The following is a 20,987-nucleotide window of genomic DNA, read 5'->3' on the forward strand; positions in this document are numbered from 1 at the left end:
ATTTTGTACAGGTTTGTGCTAGGAGTCCAGCTTCATTCTTTCTGCATGGTTAATATCCAGTTTTTCTAGCACTATTTGTTGACAACTCTTCCCCTCTCCCACTGAAATGCATCTACACCCTTGTTCACAATCAATTGTTAGCTCAGGCTCCCTAGCGGACCCACTGTGACCCTTGCTCTGGTGGCAGGATGTTGCTGCTGCCTCTTTGCGCCGCAGTGGGACTCACATAGCTAGTGTCCAGATGGAATATAGTGAAAAATACAAAAGGACAAAATTATAAAACCTGCCAAATACCTCTCCGAATTGGAAAAGAGCCTCTTGCTTGCTTTAGTAGAAAATTCCGAATATGTGCTGGAAAGTAAGCAAAGTGATGCGATATAGGAAATACTGCCCTCAAGCGACACACCTGGCCAGTGCTTGCCACGCATGCAACTCTTAGCTGAATGCAAGGAGCGTACCACAGCGGTTTTTCACACAGCTGTAGTGCTGGAGAATTTCAAGCCTGGCACCAAAACAATTACAGGCGGTGAAAGGAAACAGAAAGTGAAGCGCAGTGTCAGCCCACTTCTGGGTACCCACATCCTGGGGAAGGAGAAGATTGCCAACACGATGCCCTTGAACAGCTCTACTTCCTGCAGCATCAGGGATGGGGGAGGAAGAGGACAAATACCGCCCCACGCTGCAGCCCAGAATCATTTGCTGCTTCTTATAGAGAACTGTGCAATGACGAGAAAGAGTTCCTTGCTTCCCAGTATGTGAGGGGACTGCTCCACCTGTTATTCAGCTGTCAGAATAACTTCCAATAAAACTACAGGAGCAAAATCTCCCAGGAAGGTGCTTTTAAAAAGACGCATGAGGAAGAACCCCATCAACCAATTTCCATCTTACAACTGATACAAATGAATGAGGTGCAGGTGGCCAAAATACAGCAGGTAGACCCAGAGTGTGAGATGGCAGAGGAGGCACACAGGATAAAAAATAGAAATTCTTAATAAAAAGATACATTGGGAAAGGAAACGATGAACTTTTACAGGGGAATGATAGCCTGTTTCCTCATTTAACCAGCCCTTTCCCAATTCACTCTAAGACTTTGGAGGTGCCTCTTTTGTAAGTAACCTGTTGGCAAAGAAACTCTGGAACATGAACTAGCAGTCAGTAACCTGGAACAGAGCTACAGCCAGGCAAATTAGAGTGGTGTAGTCTCTTATTTAAGAATACATTCACATAAACACCTGCACCCTATGTACCCCTTAAATGGTAAAGAAGCTCTTAGTCTTCTGAAAATTATCACCGAGCATTATTATTCTGAAAGTAATGTTTCTTAATTAGAATTCATACAGGAACCACGTGTGAGTATTTTTGTATTTTTTTAATCAAATGCAAGTGTGACTATAAAAAATCAATTGACAATAATTATATGGGTTTATTTGTGGACTCTCAGTTGTATTCCATATATTTACTTTTCTACCCATTTGCCATTACCACAGTTTTGATTCTGCAGTTTTGTAATATATTTTAAAACTGGAAAGTGTGAGTTCTCATACATTTTTCTATTTTTCGTATTTTTTTTTTTTTTTTGGCTATTAGGTGGACAATTCCATATGTATTTGAGAATATACTTTCCCACTTCTGAAAAGACAGGCACTTTTTAAAATAGGGAATACATTGACTATATAGATCACTTTGTGGAGTATTGCCATCTTAACAATATGAATTTTTTAATCCATGAACACTGGGTGCAATTTCATTTATTAGGCTGTTCTTTAAGTTTTAGAAATATTTGTAATTTTCAGCATTCAATTATTTCACCTCCTTGATTAAAATTATTCCATAGTTCAAGAGTATTTTCTATTCTGTGGAATTGTTTTCTTAATTTTTACTTCAGGTTGATTATTGCTGGTATATAGAAACATCATGGATCTTTGTATGTTAATTTTGTGTCCTCCAATTCTACTGAATTGTTCATTAGCTCTGATAAATTTTTATGGATTATTTGAGTTTTTCTAAAGCCAGTATCATGCCATATGTAAATAGCAAGAATTTTACTTTTTCTTTCTCAATTTGAATGGGTTTTATTATTTTTCCTGCCTAATTTCCCTGATTATGTCTTCTAGTGCAATGTTGAATAATGTGGAGAAAAGTGAGCATCCTTCTCTTGTTCCCAATCTTAGGTGGTGTGGAGAAAGTTTAGCCTTTACCCATTGACTTGTTAATTTTTTTTTAATAAATGCTCTTTTTCCAATTTCTAGTTTGTTGACTGCTTTCATCAAAAATGTTTTTCTTTTGTATACCATGGAGTACTACTCAGTGATAAAAAAGCAATGGTGATATAGCACTTCTTGTACTTTCCTGGATAGAGTTGTAACCCATTCTACTAAGTGAAGTATTCCAAGAATGGAAAAATAAACACCACATGTACTCACCAGCAAATTGGTTTCACTGATCATCATCTAAGCACACATTCAAGAATAACATCGATCGGGTGTCGGGCAGATGTGTGTGGGGGAGCGCATGGATGTATACATACATAATAAGTGTGATGCGCACTGTCTAGGGGATGGACACGTTTGAAGCTCTGACTCGGGGGAGGGGCAAGGGCAATATACATAACCTAAAATTTTCTACCTTCACAATATGCTGAAATAAAAATAATAAAAAAATGTGTATATATACACACACATATACGTACACCTCTTCATATAACAGAATGGATTCAAAGTAGATTTCCCAGGTGTCAATAAAAAAAAAGAAAAAGGTGTTTTCCTTTTTTTTAATTTTTAGAGAGAAGTTCTCACTATGTTACCCTGGCTGGAGTGCAGTGGCTTCACAGGCACAACGTAGAGAGCACTGCAGCTTTCAACTCCCCTAGACCAAAGTAATCTTCCTGCCTCAGCCACCTGAGTAGCAGGGACTACACGTATGTGCAACCATACTGGCTAAGAGATTTTGTTGTTATTTAAATGCTTTTTCTGAATTTGCTGATTTGCTGTGTGTGTTTTCCTCCTCAATTCTATTATTGTGTTATTAAATTAATTGATTTTCTTATATTGAATTAATGTTGCATACCTGAAATAATTCCACTTGCTTTTTGTGTATTATCCTTTAAATATACTGTTTGATTCAATCAGCTAGTATTTTGTTCAGGCTCTTTTGCATCTATGACCATAAGGAATATTGATCTCTAATTTTCTTTTGATGTCTTTATCTGTATTTCAGATCAGGGCAATTCTGGCTCCACAGAATATATTTGGAAGTGACCTTACCTCTTCTATTTTTTGTAAGAGTCTGAGGAGGATTTTAAAAAATTCTGAAATATTTGGTAGACTTAATCAGGAAAGCCATCTGGTACTGTTTTTCTTTGTTGGGAGTTGCTTTAATATATTTGATTGATTTCTTTTTCGGATTCAGCCTCTTTATATTTTATAGGTTTGTTCTTATTTTCTGTTTTCTCATCAGTCACTTTCAGTAATGTATGTGTTTATAGAAGTTTGTTCATTTCATTCAGGTTATCTCTTTGTGCAACGGCTGATAACATTCTTCTATCATCCATTTTATTTCTGTAAGGTATTTATTAGTGTCTCCACTTTCATTTATGATTGTAAATATTCATATCCTCTCTTCTATATTCTTGGTCAGTGTACCTACATATTTATCAATTTTGTTAATCCTATCGGAGAACTAACTTTTAGTTTTGTTCATTTTCTCTAATGTTTTTCTCCTCTCAATTTTATTTGTCTTCACTGTAATATTTATTAGTCCTTTGTTCTATTAGGCTTGGGTGTCATTTGCCTTTATTTTTCTAAGTCCTTCTATTGTAATATAGGGTTATTCAAGACATTTCTTCTTGTTTCATATAGGCATTCACTGCTTTAACCATCCCTCTAAGCATGGCATTCACTGAATCTATGTTCTGTTATATTGGGTTTTCATTTTTATTTCCCTCTCAGTATTTTACAATTTCTTTTGTATTATCTTCTTTGTTTCATTGATTGCTTATGACTGTGCTGTTTAATTTCCTATTTACGAAGTTTGCATTTTTCCTTTTGTTTTTGATGTCTGGCTTCATTCTATTGTCATCAGAGAAGATACTTGTTATAACTTCCATCTTTTTACATTTCTTGTCACTTATTTTCTTCTCTAATATGTGGTCTAACCTGGAGAATTTCCATCTGGGCTTGATAGAAATGTGCATTATGCTCTGTGGAGGAATTTCTTTATGTCTGCTCTATTTGGCTGGTTTATAGCACTTTTCAAATCTTCCTTTCCTTACTGATCTTCTGTCCAGATCATCTATCCATTAAAGAAAATGTCGTATTAAAGTTTCCAACCTGTATTGTAGAATATTTTTCTTCTCTCCATTTTGTCAATACTTGTCTCATATATTTTGGCGTTCTGTTGCTTGGTGGATAAATGTTTGTAATTGTATCTTTTGGATGAATCAATTGTTTTTTCAATAAATAATGGCCTGTATCTTTTATAAAAGGTTTTGGCTTAGAGTTTATTTTGTCTGATAAGAACTAGACACCTAATGTTGCATGGAACATGTTTTTCTATCCTTTCACTTTCAACATATATACATATATATATATATATATATATATATATCTTTGAATATAAAATATAGCTTTTGTAGATAACACATACTTGGATCATTTTGTTGTTTGTTGTTTAAAATACATTCCTCCAGTATCTTCCTTTTCATTGTAGAGTTTCATATGTTTACACTTAATTAATTACTGATAAGGAGGAACTTATCTATGCTATTTTACTATTTGTTTTCTGTGTACCTCTTACCTTTTTTTTTCTTTATTCCCTCCATCAATTCCTTCTTTGCTTTCAATAAAGTTTTGTAGGGTACTATTTTGATTTCATTCTCATTGGATTTTATTTATATTCTGTTGAAATTTCTTAGTGGTTTATATGTGCTTGAATTTAAATTTAACATTATAAATTTATTAGATCGAGATTGAGGCCACTAGCCGTTGCTAATTGGCTTGCTCCCTGGCAAACCGGAGGCCTCTGCTCTGGCTCCTAGCTCCCAGTGAGTGGCGCTGGACTCTCACTCAGGCCGATGGCAGTGGCTTCAGCAGCGCCCCCTCACGGCCGGTGGGGCCAGGGATGGTGGTCCTGGCCAGGCTGCGGGGAAGTGGTGCAGCTGGAGGGCTGCCAGTTCCAGTATCTAATTACCAAGCACTCGGCGACCATCAAGTGCATCTGGTCGCAGGGCTCAGTGGATGTGAGCATGGGCCACTCGACCTTCATCTCCCAGTGCCACCTCGAGATATCGACGACCCTGAGCAGCAGTGCCGGCCATGACTGGACAGCCCGGGACCCACTGCCTGCACAGCCCAGGCCTAAAGTGGCGATTTCCAGTTACATTGCCTTGGCCAGAACAGCGTGTTTGTGGACAGGTGTTCCAGAGGCACCGGGTGCCGCTGCTGCAGCTACCAAGCTTCATGCACCAGTTTTCCAAGCACAAACTTCAAACTAACTTTCACTTCCCTATCAGGCCAGAAGAGGAAGAAGCAAGAGGCGCCTGAGTCCCCAGCAAAGGCTGTGCAGCCACACCTCTCGCTTCTGACCATCAACATTCCAAACACCATGGCCCACCTCATCATTCCCCTTCCCTCCCCAGCGGGAACTATCAGTGCTGCCAACTCCTGCCCATCCAGCCCCTGGGAAGTGGAGTCTTCAGGTTTCAAAATGGGCCCATTGATGCCCTCTGACCTCAATTTAGTGACTGAAAATTCGCACGGAGAAAATGAAAAGGAATTTTCCAGTGGAGGAAGCCCAAAGGGTGATTCAAAGCCACCTTATTCCTATGCACAATAGTATAAGCAATTACAATGGCTCCTGGTAAACAACTCATCCTAAATGGAATTTATATGCACATCACTAAAAATTATCCATACTACAAGACTGACAAGAAGTGGCAGAATTCAGTTCCCGACAATCTCTGTCTGAATTGTTATTTCATCCAAGTACCATATTCCCAGGAAGAACCAGGCAAAGGCTCATTCTGGAAGGTAGAGATCCTGCCTCTGAAAGCAAATTAACAGAGTAGGCTTTTAAGAAAAGGCAGCCTAGGAGTGTACCTTGCTTTAGAACCTCTCTGTGACCACTCTCTTCTAGGAGCCTCTCCCAGTCACGCTGGAGTAGTGTCTGCTCACTGTAGTGGCCCCAGAGCCCTGAGAGCCTGTGGAGGGAAGCCTTGCCAGCCCATCGGGAGCCTGAGCCTGGCAACTCACACCCCAGACTTGCCATCATCCAAGAAGCCTGGGTTGCCCAAAGCTCACCAGAGTCACCTCTGTCCAGCCAGCGGGTCTTAATCACCATTCAGTGGCAGCTACTACAGGTGGCTAAGCCTGCTGCCTACACTGCTGCCACCCTAGTGACCACTGCAAGGTGGTGACCTAGTGATCTTCCAGCCACCCTTCGTGCAGACATCCTCCACCAAATACCAGCAGTGTCAGTCAATAGCGTGGCTGGACTGGCCCCAGCAAACACCTACACTGTCTCAGGACAAGCTGTAGTCACTCAGACAGCTGTGTTGGCCTCTGCTAGGGCCCAGCTGCAAGAGAATAGAAATCACAGGGAAGTAAAAGTAGAACCTGTTGCTGCAATTAGCCATGGCACATTAGGTGCTGCCAGCCAGATCATTCAGATGTCACAGACCACCTCTGTCCAGATGGTCACTGTAGTAGTGTTGTAGCAAGTGTTACAGTGTGTGGTTCCAAGGACAAACCAAGCGGCACACAGGGAGTCAGAGAATAAAGGTTTATTTGCTGGCGGGCTCAGAGCGGACTTACCACCATGTTCTGAGCCCGCCTATTGGGTTTTTTCCACTCTTATTAGATTGGGGTGTTCCGAGGGGTGGGGTCTCAGGTGGCTGATGCAACAGGTAAGTGTGATTACAGAAGCCAGGTTATAGGTTAGTGTTAGATTGATAAGGATCTTCGTTATCAGTACAACAGACACCTCTAGGTCAACACCAGCTAACAGTAAAAACTGTAAAGCAAAATGGGACTCTTGTGGTACCAATCCCCACTGCGGTCCACTGCCAGGTGAACAATGCTGCGAGGAGTCCTTTACAGGTGCTGGAGACCCCCGCATCAGCATCTGCCAGGACAGCAACCATCCTGGGCAGCCAGGGCTGAAGCAAATCAAAACAGAAGACAACCAGAGCGTCGTCATCACCCTGAATGTGGACACGTCATGGGCAGCTGTGAGGAAAACGATGTCTAAAACTAGGGACTGGAAAAGTTTTTCTTACCTTAAAATATCAATCTTGTGTTGCCAAAAGGGGACATTGCCTCTCACCAATACTAGGAGTGTGCTCTCTCTCAATGGGTAAAGGGCCCTGCGTTTGGACTTCATCTCTCAGTACTGAAAATACAAAACCCAGGTGGCCTGAAAACTCCTTAATTTACAGGCAGAAGTCACACCTGAACAAAAACCACACACAACAAAACCTGGTACTTGAGACAGTGTCTCTCCTGCTGAGCACACCCTGGGCTGCTGCCTTTGAAGCTTTTAACTCCCAGTGAAAAACCATGGCCCTTCCTGGAGGACCAGGCATCTCTGTGTGAGAATGGTGCAGCGTAGTCAGCGGTCAGGGGCAGGTGCCAGCAGACCTCCAGGGACTCAGCCGCCTGCAGAGACCAGGCAGGACCACCCTCCCATCCGCCCCCCCACCACGGCCCTCGCAGTACTCACCGCTGGTATTGGCAGGAAAGACAGTATTTTGTTGTTCACATGTGTGATTATATTTCGAAGTGCATTTTCTTTACACAATAATGAGGTCTGTGACATTTCATATCACTCCATTTCTACTCTGGAAATTTTGTAAATCATACAGGACCTTTCATGTGGATTTCATTTGCGGAAAAGAAACAAAGTAGTTTTGTGTTTTTGTTGTTTTCAGCCTATGGAATGATTTCTTTACCTTGTTCAGGTGGAGCTAGTTTATGACACTTGCAGATTTTCCATGTTAGAGCAGTTGCTTGGTGAATTTAATCCACCTCCATTTCAGTGTGTAGGACAGAAGACTAATGCTGAGGCTGCATGTGACTGTGAGAATTCAGGGACAAGCTGGTGCTGGGAAAGAACTGCCTGGTCTCATCCGAGCTGCACTTAACTGTTCTCTTTCTTGTTTTTTTTGTTGTTTGTTTCTTTGTGTTCACTTTGTCCCTGGCAAAATTTTCCATTCTAAGTAAAACCAGTATCCTAAGTATTGTGTTTTTAAAACAACAGAGCCATTACCACTACATTTGGGGGAAAAGACTCAGTCTCTTATCACAAGCATTTTCAAACAAAGATCACAGATTTCTCCATAGTGTTTTATTGCAGGTTTAGTCACCAGCTCAAGGCATCATCTGACCAGCTGTCTTCTCAGTTATATTGCACTTGTTCCCACTCCAGGTGGGAGCAGCTATGCCAATGGAGTGGGAGCTGAATGTTAATTCTAGGTTCTAAGCAAGCACCCTGTGATTAAGCACTGGAAATATTTAGGTTGTTTTCTGATTTGCAGTAAGAAACTTCCCTGACCTTTCAGAACTGAATTCAAAACTAAGGCTGGCTTATCTCCTAACAAAATTGAAAAGGAGAGGAAAGGAAACAAGTGAGAGAATGAGAAGTTCCAACCTCCCCCCACCCCCAGCCTCAGCCCAGACTCCTTAGGAAATAACCATTCTCCTTTCCACAGTGTTCTAGGGGTTAGGACAGAGCAGCAGTGCAAATAGAAAGAGGATGTTAGCCTTATTTTGAATTTTTAGTGTCATTATCATAATGTTATTTATTTAAATGTAGTTATTTTGGTATTTAACTTTTTTAAAGAGAGCAAAAAAATACCTGTATTTTCCTGGTGGAATGAAATGGCTAAGAATGGTAAATTTAGACAATTTTAGGAATGTTTATTAGTTACATAAAGACAAAATGTGATTTTAAAAAATCTAGATCAGAGGCGAAAAAGATGGCGGAGTGGTGGTAACTGCCTGGATCTGTGCTCCCAGTGAGGAAGCCATCGATCCGGACCTGCCACAACACTAGAGGACCGCTCCCACACAGGAACAGCGGTGTGAATCCACGTAGAATCAGCGTGGGACAAACAGAACGAGTGAGGTCTGAGGTGAACGAAAATTAGGAACACGGGATTCTGCAGAACGTGGGACAGACAGTAGCCAGCGGAGCGTGGGTCGGCTACACCCGCCCCCAGCTGGGGCGGGTGCAGCCTCTTGGGAAAGCGGCTTGCTCTCCTCACTGTCCTCTGCTCCCAATTGAATAGAGCCCTGCCTCAGGCCAGCGCAGAATCACCAAGGGATACATGGGGCATTGCAGACAGGAGGCTTTTTTGCGAAATTACCTTAGAACCTGGGGGCTCTCATCTGAGACAGCGCTTGGCGAGGAGGGACGGATCTGCACCAGGGCGGAAAAACACAAAAGATTCCCAGACAGCAAATAGCATTGTACCCCGTGCTACCTTTTTTGGCAGTTCTCCAGCCGGTCACCCCCAGTGCGTGTCCTTGCTGGCCAGCCCCCGGGCAGTGGAGGTCTCTGCCTGCCGGGGAGCTGGTCCCTTCCAGCCCCAGAGCTCTTCAGGTGCCATCTTGAAAGCGACGGCGAAACTGCTCGGGAGCCATAAAGTGCCGAGCGGCTCTCTCTGCCCTGCGCCCTCCGCTGGTCTCTGAACCAACGCCAGGAGTGTGGGATATGCATGAGCACGCTGGGTAGCAATAAAGGGAACAGTTTGGACCCTGGGGCAATCTCCGCCCGGGCCGCGCTCGGGGTGAAGGGGCAGAGCTGAGCTAAGGTGAAAAAAAAAAAAAAAAAAAAAGAAGAAGAATAGGCTTGCTGAACTATATATTTTATTCTTGGTGAATTTTTTCCGGGGTTTCTTTTTTTTTTTTTTTTTTTTTTTGCGGCGGCTCACGAGCTGTACAGCCTCGGTGGGCAAATTTGCCCTCCAAGCCTCTGGCTGCCGCGTCTTTTTGAGCGCTGAGGCTGGATCCCCACCACCCTTGGAGCTGTTTGGGCGCACAGACGCGATCTTGAAATCCACTGCGAAACAGCCCGGGACTCAGCCAGGCGGGCATGAAGGGGCGGAGCTGCGCTAAGGCGTAGAAACAAAAACATTAAATGGCCACTGGGGATCCAGCAGAGCAGGCATGAAGGGGCACAGCTGTGCTAAGGTGTAAAAAAAAAAAAAAAAAATTGAGTCGCTGAACTATATACTTCAGAATTGTGTATCTTTCCGCTTTGCGGTGTGGTGTGGTGCTATGCAGTGTGTTTTTGTTCATTTTTGTTGGTGTTTTTGGTGTTTTTTGTTTTTTTGTGTGTGTTTCTTTTCTTTTTTGTTTTTTTTTCCTTTTTCTTCTTCTTTTTTTTCTTTTATTTTCTTTTTCTTTTTCTCCTCTTTCTTTTCTTTTTTTTCTTTTTTTTTCTTGCTTCTCTCTTTTTGCCTTCTAACTGGGGACCCACGGTGAGCTTCGGAACAGGCCAGGTCCCTGGCTCTGGTACATACCGGAACCTGAGCAGTCACCCCCAGTGCCGGCGATCTGCGGGCGCGCAATCGCCATCTTAGGGCCCACAGCCAAGTCACTGCGGAGCAATAGAGTACCAAGAGGCTCCCTGGATGGCCCCATCCCCTGGTCAAAGGACCTTATATTGGGCCCCGCCCATGTGTAAAGCCTGAATACTTCTCCTGAAGCTAGAGTGCGGAAACTGATCCCTGGGGACATTGGGCCAAGGCAGACTTTTGCCCGTGGGAGCTACAGCAACTGGAGCGCTGAGCAAGTGAGGGCACCATCCTCTCCCTATAGCTAGTATCTTGCCTGCAGATAGAGACAGAAACCTCCCCTATAGAGGAAGAACCAAAGGGAAACAAACAAACAAACAAACAAAGAGAATTTTGGTCTACTATTAGTGTGGACCCTGCCTGCCTTCTGAAAGACCACAACACAGTGTCCTAATTCACCAAAGCTGTCTTGGATCACTCCAAACCTCTAGAATTGGACGCATCAGAAGCAGTCCCTCAACGGAAACAGAAAAATCCCTAAAGAATACACAACAGTCTCCCCCTCTTGCCAAAAGAAACAACATACCTAGACGGCTTCACAGCCTAAGAATAGAGCACAAAGAGTGCTGTTAACCAGACTACATCTATAAGAAAAAATCCAACGATAAATCTAGATGGGAAGGGTCCAGTGAAAAAACACAGAGAGCACAAAGAATCAAATGGAAAGCTCATCCCCAAAGAGAAATACCAGCTCCCAACCATTTGACACAAACTACACTCAAAACACCAACATGTCACAGGAAGAATTCCAATTATAGATCATAAACAAGCTGAATAATATACAAGAATCAATGGATAAACAACACAAGGAAAACACGCAAAAAAAATACAGGATTTGGAGGAAATATTCCCTAAAGAAATTGAAATATTGAAGAAAAACCAAACTGAACTTCTAGAAATGAAGAATTCACTCAGAGAGCTACAAAACACTGTGGAAAGGCTCAAGAGCAGAGTGGATCAAACAGAGGAAAGAATCTTAGAAATTGAAGATAACCCTTTCCAACTAAATAAGTCAGTCACAGAGATAGATCAAAGAAGTAAGAGAAATGATCTGAGTCTTCAAGAAATGTGGAATTATGTGAAGACAACTAACTTGAGAGTTATTGGCATTCCTGAGGGTGAAGAAGATAATAATCAAGGGTTGGACAAGCTATTTGAAGACATAATCGAGGAAAATTTTCCAGGCCTTGCCAATACTCTAGACATACAGATTCAAGAAGCTCAAAGGACCCCTGGGAAATTCATAGCAAATAGGAAAACACCATGCCACGTAGTCATCAGGCTGACCAAAATATCCACTAAAGAGTCCCTTCTCCGAGCTGTAAGGAGAAAGAAACAAGTAACTTACAAAGGAAAACCCATCAGAATTACGCTAGATTTCTCAGCTGAAACCTTACAAGCAAGAAGAGGTTGGGGCCCCATTTTCACGCTTCTGAAATAGAATAATGCCCAACCTAGAATCTTGTACCCAGCTAAGCTAAGTTTTTTATACAAAGGAGAAATCAAGACATTCTCAGATAAACAAAGGTTGAGGGAATTCACCAAGACAAGACCAGCCCTCCAAGAAGTACTCAAAAGAGAATTACACACAGATCAGCACAAGAAAGATCCATGAATGTAAAACTACTCAAGAGCTAAAGATCAAATTCCAGATACCACGATGGCTCAGGAGAGAAAACATCGCAATGAAGTGCTACCCAACAAGCTGAACAAAAAACCGTCTCACTTATCAGTTTTCTCAATAAATGTGAATGGCTTGAATTCCCCACTCAAGAGACATGGACTGGCCCAATGGATAAAAAAACACAATCCAAGTATCTGCTGTCTTCAAGAAACTCACCTAACCTGCAAAGATGCATTTAGACTGAAAATAAAAGGATGGAAATCGATATTTCAAGCAAACGGTAACGAAAAGAAAGCTGGTGTGGCAATCTTAATTTCCAATAACTTAGCTTTCAAACCAACAAAAATAATAAAAGACAAAGATAGCTACTACATACTGGTCAAAGGCACAATTCAACAAGAAGCCATGACTATACTTAATATATATGCACCCAACCTAGGTGCAACTAGATTCATAAAGCAAACCCTACTAGATCTGAACCAAATGATAGATAACAATACTGTAGTAGCTGGAGACTTTAACACCCCACTGACAGTACAAGACAGATCCTCTAAACAGAAAATAAACAAAGACATAATGGACCCAAATAAAACACTAGAACAAATGCGCATGCCTGACATCTATAGAACATTCTACCCAAAGTCCACAGAATATACATTCTTCTCATCAGCTCACGGGAAATTCTCTAAGATTGACCATGTCCTAGGACATAAAGCATGTCTTAAAAAATTCAAAAAAATAGAAATTATACCATGCATCTTCTCAGATCACAGTGGAATAAAAGTAACAATGATCACAAACAGAAACCCTCACTCTTACTCAAAGTCATGGAAGCTAAATAACTTTCTCCTGAATAATTATTCTATAAAGGAAGAAATCAAGATGGAAATCAAAAGTTTCTTTGAATTAAATGACAATGGAGATACAACTCAACAAAATCTATGGGATGCAGCCAAAGCAGTCCTGAGGGGAAAATTCATATCCATAAATGCCTATATCAAAAAGACAGAAAACCTACAAATAACCTAACGAATAGACTCAACGAGCTGGAGAAAGAAGAACAGAACGACCCCAAACCCAGCAGAAGGCGAGAAATTACTAAGATCAAATCAGAATTAAATGAAAAGGACAACAAAGAAACTATAAGGGAAATTAATAAAACAAAAAGTTGGTTCTTTGAAAAGATAAACAAAATAGACACACCTCTGGCTAGACGAACCAGGAGCACAATACTAAAATCTCTAATAACCTCCATTAGGAACATGAAAGGAGAAATCACAACCCATGCTACAGAGATACAAGATATCATCTATGAATTCTACAAAAATCTTTATGCCCACAAACTGGAGAATGCAGAGGAAATGGACAAATTTTTAGAAACACATAGTCTTCCCAGGCTCAACCAGGAAGAAATAGAGTACCTGAACAGACCAAAATCAAGAACTGAAATCGAAACAGCAATAAAAAACCTTCCCAAAAAGAAAAGCCCTGGTCCAGATGGGTTCACACCTGAATTTTACCGTACATACAAAGAAGAACTGGTGCGCATGCTACATAAACTGTTCTCCAATATTGAGAAGGATGGAATTCTCCCCAACATGTTCTACGAAGCCAATATAACATTGATACCAAAACCTGGAAAGGACCCAACAAAAATAGAGAACTACAGACCAATTTCTCTCATGAATATAGATGCAAAAATTTTCAATAACATAGTAGCAAATCGAAACCAAGTACTTATCAAAAAAGTAATCCACCATGACCAAGTGTGCTTTAACCCAGAGATGCAGGGGTGGTTCAACATACGTAAGTCTATAAATGTAATTCACCACATATATAGAAGCAAAAACAAAAACCATATGATACTCTCATAGATGCAGAAAAAGCATTTGACAAAATTCAACACCCTTTTATGATAAAAACGCTTAACAAAATAGACGTAGATGGAACCTACCTAAAAATGACACGAGCCATGTATGACAAACCTACAGCCAACATCATTCTGAATGGGGAAAAATTGAAAGCACTCTCACTTAGAACTGGAACCAGACAGGGCTGCCCACTGTCCCCATTACTTTTCAACATAGTATTGGAAGTCCTTGCGAGAGCTATCAGGCAAGAGAGCTGAATCAAGGGAGTCCAAATAGGGAAGGAAGAGATCAAACTCTCACTTTTTGCTGATGATATGATGTTATATCTGGAAAACCCCCAGGATTCAACCATGAGACTCCTGGAATTGATTAACGAATATAGCAAAGTCTCAGGCTACAAAATTAATATACACAAATCAGAGGCATTTATATATGTCAATAACAGTCAATCGGAAAACCAAATTAAAGACTCAATACCCTTCAAAATAGCAACAAAGAAAATAAAATATCTAGGTATATACCTAACTAAAGAGGTAAAGGACCTCTATAAGGAAAACTATGAAACACTGAGAAAAGAAATAGCAGAACTTGCAAATAGATGGAAAAATATACCATGCTCGTGGATCGGAAGAATCAACATTATTAAAATGTCTATACTACCCAAAGTGATCTACAGATTCAATGCAATCCCTATTAAATTACCAACATCATTCTTTACAGACGTAGAGAAAATAATTATACACTTTGTATGGAATCAAAGAAGACCCCGTATAGCAAAAGAAATTTTAAGCAACAAAAACAAAATGGGAGGTATTAATTTGCCAGACCTCAAACTATACTACAAGGCTGTGGTTCTTAAAACAGCCTGGTACTGGCACAAGTTCAGGGACACAGACCAGTGGAACACAACAGACAATCCAAATATAGAACCATCCTCATATAGTCACCTAATTTTTGACAAAGCGGGAAAGAATATACTCTGGGGACAAGAATCCCTATTCAACAAATGGTGCTGGGAGAATTGGTTAGCCACTTGCAGAAGACTGAAACAGGACCCACAGCTTTCACCTCTCACAAAAATCAAATCACGGTGGATAACAGACTTAAACCTTAGGCGTGATACAATCAGAATTCTAGAAGAAAATATAGGAAAGACCCTTACAGACATTGGGCTAGGCAAAGAATTTATGAAGAAGACCCCCAAGGCAATGACAGCAGCAAGAAAAATAAATGAATGGGACATGATTAAATTAAAAAGCTTCTGCACAGCCAAAGAAACAGTCACGAGAATTAACAGACCACCTACAGAATGGGAAAAAATTTTGCATACTGCACATCAGATAAAGGACTGATAACAAGAATCTATTTAGAACTCAGGAAAATCAGCAAGAAAAAATCAAGCAACCCTATCAAAAAGTGGGCAAATGACATGAATAGAACCTTCTTGAAAGAAGATATAAGAATGGCTAACAAACATATGAAAAAATGCTCAACATCCCTAATCATCAGAGAAATGCAAATCAAAACCACAATGAGATATCACTTAACCCCAGTGAGAATGGCCTTTATCAAAAAAACCCAAAACAACACATGTTGGCGTGGGTGTGGAGAGACAGGAACACTAATACACTGCTGGTGGGACTGCAAACTAGTGCAACCTCTGTGGAAAGCATTATGGAGGTATGTTAAACAGATTCACGTAGACCTGCCATTCGATCCAGCAATCCCATTCCTGGGCATATACCCAAAGGAAAAAAGGTCATTCTGTAACAAAGACACATGTACCTGAATGTTTATAGCAGCACAATTCACAATAGCAAAGATGTGGAAATAACCCAAATGCCTATCAATACATGATTGGATTAGTAAGCTGTGGTATATGTATACCATGGAATATTACTCAGCTATAAGGAATAATGAAGATACGACATCTCTATGGTTCTTCTGGAGAGAGTTGGCACCCATTATATTAAGTGAAGTATCCCAAGAATGGAAAAACAAGCAGCACATGTACTCACCAGAATATTGGTTTCCCTGAACATCACCTAAATACACATCTGGGAACGACACCAATCGGATATCAGACTGAGGTGGGGGGTGGGGGAGGGGATGGGGGTATGCCTACATAATGAGTGCATTGTGCACCGTTTGGGGAATGGTAACGCTTGAAGGTGCTGACTCGGGAAGGGGGGGTAGGGAAGGGAGGGATATATACCTATATGATGGGTGCAACACGCACTACCTGGGGAACAGACACGCCTGGAACTCTGACTTGGGGGGAAAGGCGGTACAGGGGCAACGTATGTAACCTGCAATTCTGTATCCCCCATAACAATAAAATGAAATAAAAAAAAATCTAGATTGATTAGATACCAACTTAGCATTGACAGCACGCAAAAGCTCTGCTTCTTACAGATCCACCTTAGGTTATTGTTGCACAAGTGACATAGTCATTCACGGTGTGCCTATTAACATGAATTTATAAATATTCATGTTTGTCTTTTAAATAATATAGGAAATGAAAAAAAGACTAGTTATAAGCCAAAAATACAATAATATAGGCTATCATATTTACCTTTGTAGTTTATTTCTGTATTCATCATATTACTTTGAGTTTCTGTCTAGTGTCCTTTCATTTCTGGCCAGAGGACTCCCTTCAGCATTCCTTGTAGGGCAGGTCTACTAGCAAAGAGCCTCCTAAGTTTTATCCATCTTTGAATATCTCAATAGCTTTTTTTTCATTTATGAAAAAGGATAGCTTTGTTGGATATAACATTCTATATTGATATATATTTTTTTCTTTCAGCACTTTACAAGTGATATTCACTCCCTTCAGACCTTGTTTCTGATGAGAAATATGCTGCTAATCTTATTGAGAATAATTTGTATAGGACGATTCTCTTCTTCTAGCTGCTTTCAAAATTCTGACTTTCAACAATTTGATGATCATGTGCTTTGGTATGAATATGTGTTTATTCTCTTGGAGTTTCTTGAATTACTTGATGTACATATTTTCTCATTTAAATATGATATTGTCTGTAATATATTAGCAGCCTTAAAACAATTAGCTTAAGTTCAAAGAAATTTGGCATTTCTAGTATTTTTGTTACTGGTTTTCTAGGTAAATTATATTAAGATAAAGAAAGTACACTCTAATCAATTTAAATCATTTGGAATTTTTTAAGGCTTACTCTCCCATTCACCATATGCTCAATTTTGGTAAAATTTCCATGTACATTCAAAAAGGTTGGATTGTTCAAGGGTGCAATAAAAAAATATATATAGTACATATTTATATTCTATATTGGTTAAATAAATGTATTTAATATACTAAAGTACACATGTATTTATGATAATATATTAAATATATTTTAATGTATATTTAACAAATATTTAATATACTTGTAGAAGCAGTAATAAAAAATCTTCCATCAAAGAAAAGCCTAGAACCTGATGGCTTCACTGCTGAATTCTACAAAACATTTTTAAAAATTAATACCATCCTATTGTAACTATTTCAAAAAATCAAGGAGAGGAATACGTTCCAACTCATCCTATGAGGCCAGTATTACCTTACACTAAAATTAGACATAGACAAAACAAGAACAATGACAGGCCAATGTCTCTGATAAACATAGGTGCCAAAATTCTCAACAAAATATTAGCAAACTGAATTCAACACACGAGAAAAGTCATTCATCATGATCATGTTGAAAACAGCCCAGAGATGTATTTTTTTTCACTGAAGCTAATTCTCCTATCAATGCAGTCAATCCCATCCCACTTCTGCAGATCACTGTTCCAACAATTACCTCTCTTTGAAGACTTTCCCCCTCTCTGCCAGAGATTTTCCCCAAGATGAATGTGTCCCCTTTGTTCCCATCCCATTCCCCACAACTCCTGAGATGTTTCCGCTCATTTGCTCACAGAATCATGCTATGGTGCCTGTTTCTCATCTCCTTTCTCTTTTTTTTTTTTTTTTATATTACCTTATATGGGGGTACAAAAATTCAGGTTACATACGTTGCCCATGTACCGCCTATCCCCCCGAGTCAGAGCTCCAGGCGTGTCCATGCCCCAGAGAGTGCGCATTGCACTCCTCATGTAGGTATACACCCATCCCTTCCACCCAGCCCCGATCTCTGTCCGATACCCAATTGGCGTTCTTCCCAAATGTGCACTCAGGGAAACCAGTTTGCTGGTGAGTACATGTGGTGCTTATTTTTCCATTCTTGGGATACTTCACTTAATATAATGGGTTACAGCTCAAAGAAACTTTTGATTTCCGTCTTGATTTCTTCCTTTATAGAATAATCGTTCAGGAGAAGATTGTTTAGCTTCCATGATTTTGAGTAGGAATGAGAGTTTCTATTAGGGTTGATTATTACTTTTATTCTGCTGTGATCTGAGAAAATGCTCTGAAAACTAGACAAAAAATCTATAAAAGGCAACAAAAATCCAATCAAGAAAAAGCCAAATTCAGCAAGGTAGGAAATTTTATGGCCTTTCATTTGCCCTTGCTCAATCCCCTTCCTTTCGCCACATAACATGGTCCATAGGAAGCAGATCATGCTTCGTTTCCTATCTCAGGCAAAAAGGGGGAGAATAGGAGATGTTTGAAATGGTCAACCTGCCCGTGGACTGTCCAAAGAACTGTTTTTATCTTCAATGCCTTAGAATTCTGATGGGGAATGGTGACACCATTTGGATTTCAGGATGGCAGGAGTTGCAGAATGTAGGGTGTTCTCCATGGCACCCACAAACTGCACTAGGCCTGCAGAATCATGTATTTCTGAGACTGAGAACTGGTGGATAGAGATCTACAATAGAATTTCAATGGTCATGACAAGAACCTAGGTTGAGACTCTTTGAGGAATTCAGAAAGTCTTACTTTGTGTAAGAAAATTGCTAGGTTGAGTAAACAAAAGTCTAACTCAAATAAAAAATAGAGTCATGGCCCCCCCAAACATTTCCCATACTGGAGCAGTTTACAGACCCCTATCCCTTTGATGCGGAGGCCAGTTATCTTTAAGAAAACACCCCAGTGCATTGTCAAAAACTTATGTGGTTATTTTTTTACATGCTTCCCCAAAGGGGTCTACCTCATTTTGCCAGGATGACTATGCATTGGGGAAAATAAACAAGCAGATCTTTCAGGGACTACTGCACAGTCATGAACTAATGATAGTATTAGGATACCAAACATTACTGTAGTCTTTTTATAGAGGCCAAATTCTTAATAGAGTTTAAGCTAAGGACCATTTCAGAGTGGGGATATTGTGTCCCTGAACCCAACCTGTGGTTATTTCCCCAGTTCCAGAATGCTTAATTGGAGCAGATACAGCATTTGGCAGAATCCCCACATTTGTCCTGTGACCTGTTGAATGCAGATTTCTATGGTGGGAAAGTCCACGTGGATAACACTAGAACTACCTATACTTAAAGAAATAGTGAACCAAAGGCAATATGGTATTTCTGGATGCATCGAAGGGTTTTAGTGTCATTATCCAAGGTATCAAGGACTTTAAAAGTAAAGGTGAGGCTGTATACAGAAGATCTTTATTAAACTGTCTTATTTGGCCTATGCAGAAATCAGTTGAATTTGAAGAATGGTGGTAGATTAACCTAGTCTTACCCAAATGGTGACTCTAGTTGCAACTATTGTATCAGGTGCAGCTTTAATACTAAAACAAACTAACATATATCCTATACCTGGTATACAGCTATATGTCTTGCGAATGTATTCATTTTAATATCGTTCAATAAGAACCACCAGAAAGAGCTTACTTTTGTCTCACAAGGGCAACAACACACTTTCACTATCCTACCTAAGGAATATATCAATGCTCAAGCCCTATGTCATAATTTAGTTCACAGAGTTCTTGATCATAATTCCCTTCCACATAGATATCACACTGGACCATTACCCTGATGACATTATTCTCATTGTGCCTAGTGTGAAAGAAATAGAACTACCCTTGCCTTAGTGTTAAGATATTTATGTAACAGGAGGTTGAGGATAAATCTCACTAAAAATCAGGGACCTTATATCTAATTGATATTTCCATGGGGCCAGTGCACAAAAGGCCTTCTGAGATGAGGAATAATTGGTTGCATCTGGGCAATCCTACAATCAGAAATGAGGCACAACAGCTAGAGTGCCACTTTGGATTTTTGACACCATATACACTTTATTTGGGTGTGTAACACCAGCTGATTTACCAAGTGACTGAAAATACTTCTAGTTTTGTGGGGGGGTGGTTCAGATGAGAAGGCTCTGCAAAATATACAGGCTGCCATGCAAACTGCTTTATCACTTGGGTAGTATTTTCCATTACGTCCTATAGTTTTTAAACTATCAGTGACAATTAAAGATACTTTTCACAACTTTTGCAGGCCCCCATAGGTAAAGAACAGCTAAAGCCTTTAGGATTTTATTAAAATAATCTCTACAATGTTCCGCACATAATTACTCCTCTTGTAGAAGAAGCTCTTGGCCTGCTACTGGGCATTAGTGGAGACTGAATGCTTTACCATGTGCCACCAAGATTTCATGAAACCTGAACCACCCATTATGAGCTGGATCTAACCTTACCCATAAGCCATGAAGTTGGGCATGCACAGCAACATTCTATTCTCAAATGGAAGTAGTATATACATGATTTGGCCTCATTATGCCCTGAAGACACAAATAAGTTACATGAAGAAGTGGTTCAAATACTCATAGTCCCCACTTCTGCTATACTGCCTTGTCTCTGCCTTCTTATGCCTCTGTGGCTCATGGGTAGTTGCCTATGATCAGTCAAAAGAGGAAAAGAAGACTCATATCTTCTTTAAGATAGTTCTGCAATGTATGCAGGCACTATCCAAAAGGAGATAGCTTAGGACTATAGCGGCTCTCTGGGGCATCCCTGAAGGA

General features: G+C 40.3%; 1 pseudogene; it reads left to right on the forward strand.

The window, feature by feature from the left end:
* Window positions 1–426: 426 nt before the first annotated feature.
* On the forward strand, window positions 427–7,354 carry LOC138378793 (forkhead box protein K2-like; annotated as a pseudogene).
* Window positions 7,355–20,987: the final 13,633 nt, after the last annotated feature.

Source organism: Eulemur rufifrons, chromosome 30 (assembly GCF_041146395.1).
Source record: "Eulemur rufifrons isolate Redbay chromosome 30, OSU_ERuf_1, whole genome shotgun sequence".
NCBI lineage: Eukaryota > Metazoa > Chordata > Mammalia > Primates > Lemuridae > Eulemur > Eulemur rufifrons.